The sequence below is a fragment of the Tupaia chinensis genome, unplaced genomic scaffold (assembly GCF_000334495.1).
Source record: "Tupaia chinensis unplaced genomic scaffold, TupChi_1.0 Scaffold000097_1, whole genome shotgun sequence".
Lineage (NCBI taxonomy): Eukaryota > Metazoa > Chordata > Mammalia > Scandentia > Tupaiidae > Tupaia > Tupaia belangeri.
The window spans coordinates 2,404,111-2,408,765 of NW_006159559.1; the positions used below are offsets into that span (position 1 = coordinate 2,404,111).

The 4,655-nt window shown below is 45.3% G+C and overlaps 1 pseudogene; it reads left to right on the forward strand.

Annotated features, from left to right (window-relative positions):
• Positions 1-3,489: 3,489 nt before the first annotated feature.
• LOC102470229 (40S ribosomal protein SA-like) lies at positions 3,490-4,429 on the forward strand (annotated as a pseudogene).
• Positions 4,430-4,655: the final 226 nt, after the last annotated feature.

Consider the following 4,655-nt stretch of genomic DNA (forward strand, 5'->3'; position numbering starts at 1 on the left):
TTTGGGGACTTCTTCAAACTCCATCAGGCTCCTGCTGGCGCCATCTTGGATCTGGTGCTGCTGCTTTCCCTGTGCGTTTATTTGAAATGTCGTTGACCTGTCTTTCTTCCTACTGGATTGTTAGCAAGAATCGCTTTGCTGTCTCTCCAAGAATCTAGCATTGTCAGGGTTCTATAAATATGAATGAATTAATATAAAGTCCATTAGAATCCTTGAATTCTTTTTTTCTTTTCCACATTCTTGCAGACTCTCGTCCCTCAATGTGAACCTTTAAAAACAAGTTATTTATCTTGATCTCACTTAGTTTTATAATTTAACCTTCTCCTATTTCTCTTTCCTGAAATGATTCACAATTTTATTTCAAGGATCCCTCCATGAGACGAGTAGCCACATTCTACTGCATATCAGTTTTCAGATACTTGGTTTTTTGTATCAGACATTCACTTAAGGAAAACATCAGAGCATCCCAGGTCCTCGGTCATTCCTGGATAAAGAGCTTCCATGCTGTGGCCCCACTTGAGGAGGTTGTGCTCAGACCCAGTCCCCTGCTGTCCCTTGGCTTCCCTTCCACGACTTCTCATCTGAACTTGCTGCCCTCGGTACCTGGTTCGTTCTACCCGACACCTCGTAACTGGCCTGGACTTGGCTTCTTGTCTGTGTCCTCCCCTCCTGGCCCAGAGCTAAGATGTGCCTGCTGCTTGTCTGGTCTCGATCCCAGCAGCACAGGACAGGGCTTACAGCTGCCCTTGTCATTAGCTGTATCAATGCTCTTACTTAAGAGTTGCTTCCCCTCAACAGTCCCAGCTGATCCTGGGAAAGAAGAGTATTCCTTATTTCAAATCCTTTTATACTGGTAGTGGGGATAGATGTAATAACTTCATTTCTTGTCATTTATTTACTTTTTCTTACCTACTAGAAACTGTGTTTTAAATATAAGGATTCATGGGACCAGTAGATGACGTAATGTTTATGTCCCTGTATTCCTACGTAGTTGACTGCGGTTCGAGTCAGACCCAGTAGCTTAAAACTCATACCAGGTGCATGTGCGTGCATGCCCAAAGTCCCCAGAGGAGAATGGAGGAGAAGGGATTACAGTATGGCCATCCCCCAAGGGGGTGATCTTTTGCTTTCTGTCTCTGTCTCTCCAGCAAGATTATATGCCCTATAGCTAAAATCTCTCATTTAAAAAAGGATTCATAATAACTGTGTGTGTGTGTGTGTGTGTGTGTGTGTGTGCATGTGTGGTTTAAACATTCTCTTTTGGATAACTGAACGGAAAATAGCTTAGTTAAGATTCTCTCAACTTTCCCTATTCAACTCAACACCATCAGGACATTATGTGATGGAGTTGGGGAGTCTGGTGACAAGCAGGAGCTAGGATTCAGACAGCGAGCTCAGAGGATCCTTACTGATCTCCACAGTTGAGTGGCTGGTCTGGTCCTGGGACTTGTAACTGCTGGTTGCCGACAGTCTCACTTGCCCTTTGGTTCATTGTGTGGCACCCTGCTGGCACACTGAGCCTTTTTTTGTTTGGAGAAGTTTTTGCTATAGGGCGCGTGCGCTCGCCAGAAAGACAGAGAGAGACAGAGAGAGAGAAAGTGAGAAATCACCCCCCAGGGAGGATGGCCACGCCGCAGTCCCTTCTCCTCCATTCTCCCCTCAGGATCTTGGGCATGCACACACATGCGCCCGGCGTGAGTTTAAGCCACCAGGTCCGGGACTCAAACCATGGTCGACTACGTGGGAGTTCAGCGACATAGCCATTACGCTAACTGCTGGTCCCTACACTGAGCCTTTTTTGCATCTCTGCTTTCCAGACCAGGACATGCAAACATCTCTGAATCCTCTGTTCACTGCATGTAGGCCAGGAGGGCCAGGAGGACCAAGAGGACTGAGAGAACAGACTCTATGGTCTAGACAACTTTGCTGCCAAATGCCTTAATGGGCTACCACCCATGTCTCCTCCTGGAGTTCCATATGGGGAGCATGCAAAGGTCCTCTGCATTCAGGCTTCTCCAACAGATCTAAAATACCAACCCTGCTGGCAGGGTCCTCCCTGGAAGAGAGTTGAAAGTGAATCTTGCTTCCTATCGCCATTAGTCTTCTCTTTGCTGCAAATGTCCGCTAGGCCAATAAGATAAGTTAACATCTCCTCCATATTCTTCCCAAGTGGCAAGGTTTCCCCACAGATCTTATCCTGAATTCTATCTATCCTCATTTCTTGGTAACATCTGTGATCAAAGTCAACATGGAGGTAGAAAAAGATCTAGGAATTTGCCAAGTCTTTTGATAGAGACTAGATTTCAGAATTTTTTTCCCCTGCATACTCAAATATGCTTAGATTTTAACTTAGTGCTAGGATCATATTAAAACTAAATTTAGGGGGGCCGGCAGGTGGTATGGTGGTTAAGGGTGCTGGAGTCCCACATAGCCGACTGTGGTTTGCGTCCTGGACCTGGTGGCTTGCTTTCTCACTTTCTCTCTCTCTATCTCTGTACCTCTCTGGTCAAATTGAAATAAACAAATGAATAAATAATAAAGTTAAATAAAATAATTCTTAAAAAAACCACCGAAATTTAGGAGCCAGCAGGTGGTGTGGTGGTTAAGTTGCTGGATTCCCACATGGTTGACCTTGGTTTGAGCCTCAGCTCTGGTGACTTGAAAATCATACCAGGCAGGTGTATGTATGTGCCCAAAATCCCAAAAGGAGAATAGAGGAGAAGGGATTGTACTGTGGTCATCCTCCTGGAAGGGTGACTTCTCACTTCCCCTCTCTTTGTCTCTCCCCAGCAAGTGCGCATGCACTATAGCAAAAAAAAAAAAAAAAAATCCATCTCTTCTTTTTTTTTATTCCAGCTATAATATAATCCTAATGCTTTGGTAGAATGAAAAGATGGTCACCCACTAAGAAATATAACAAAGGGACCAGCAGTTAGTGTAATGACTATGTTGCTGAACTCCCATGTAGCCAACTGTGGTTTGAGGCCCGGACCCGGTGGCTTAAACTCACGCCGGGCATGTGTGTGTGCGTGCCCAAGATCCCGAGAGGAGAAGGGATTGCGGCATGGCCATCCCCCCTGGGGGGTGATTTCTCGCTTTCTGTCTCTATGTCTCTCGCTGTTTGGTGAGCGCATGTGCCCTATAGCAAAAACCTCTCAAAAAAAAAAAAAAAGAAAGAAAGAAAGAAAGAAAGAAATATAACAGAAAAACTCAGTGATTATTCCCATTACAGTATTGATTTGGATAAAATATGCTAACTATGGCAAAATTTCACTCAATGGTGAAGTCAGTCTGAATTAGCAAAATGTTTATGTGATTGACTATTACTAAACTATGTACACACACACACACACATATAGAGAGAGAGAAAGAAAGAAAATAAAATATTAAAGATAAAAAAGTAAGAAATGTCCTTTCTGTGCAACCTGCACAATGACCCACATGGCATTGTTCTGGATTCCTGTCATAACTTAAAGGGAAACTTTCATAATGTCCGGAGCCCTTGATGTCCGACAATTAAGGAGGAGCATGTCCTCAAATTTCTTGCAGCAGGAACCCACTTGGGTGGCACCAGCCTTAACTTCCAAATGGAACAGTACATCTACAAAAAGAAAGTGACAGTATCTCCATCACACATCTGAAGAGGCTGTGGAAGAAGCTTCTGCTGGAAACTTGTGCCATTGAAAATCCTGCTGAGGTCAGTGTCGTATCTCCTAGGAACACTGGCAGAGGGCTGTGCTGAAGTTTGCTGCTGCCACTGGAGCCACTCGTCTTGGTGGTCACTTCACTCCTGGAACCTTCACTAACCAAATCCAGGCAGCCTTCCAGGAGCTGCGTCTTCCAGTGGTTACTGATCCCGACACTAACCAAATCCAGGCAGCCTTCCAGGAGCCGTGTCTTCTAGTGTTACTGATCCCGAGGCTGACCACCAGCCTCTCACAGAGGCATCTTACGTTAATCCACCTCCCACTGCTCTGTGCTACACAGATTCTCCTCTGTGCTGTGTGTACTTTGCCATCCCATGCAACAACAGGGGAACTCACTTAGTGGGTCTGACGTAGTGGATGCTGGCCAGGGAAGTTCTGCACATGCGTGGCACCATCTCCTGTGAACATCCGTGGGAGGTCAGGGCTGACCTCTACTTCTACAGAAATCCTGAAGCAATTGAAAAGGAGGTACAGGCTGCTGCTGAAAAGGCTGTGACCAAGGAGGAATTTCTGGGTGAATAGACTGCTCCAGTTCCTGAGTTTACTGCTGCTCAGCCTGAGGTTGGAGACTGGTCTGAGGGTGTGCCCTCACAGGTCCCTCTGTGCCCACCCAGCAGTTTGCTACTGAAGACTGGAGTGCTCAGTCTGCCACGGAAGACTGGTCTGCAGCCCCCGCTGCTCAGGCCACTGAATGGGTGGGAACCACCACTGAGTGGTCTTAAGCCTGCTCTTCCACAGACTCTGACACAAAGCGGAAATAAGATTGATAAGGAAAACAAGCAATAGTTTATTAAAAAAAGAAAAGAAAGGAACAACTGTTATTGAATATTTGGGAGGGCTGGGCTCCACATATTTTTATTTTAATAATTTTTTCCATATTATTTGTTTTATTTACATTTCATCACTGTACATCTTTGCAGTATATAAAAGGAATCTTCCCAGCATGAA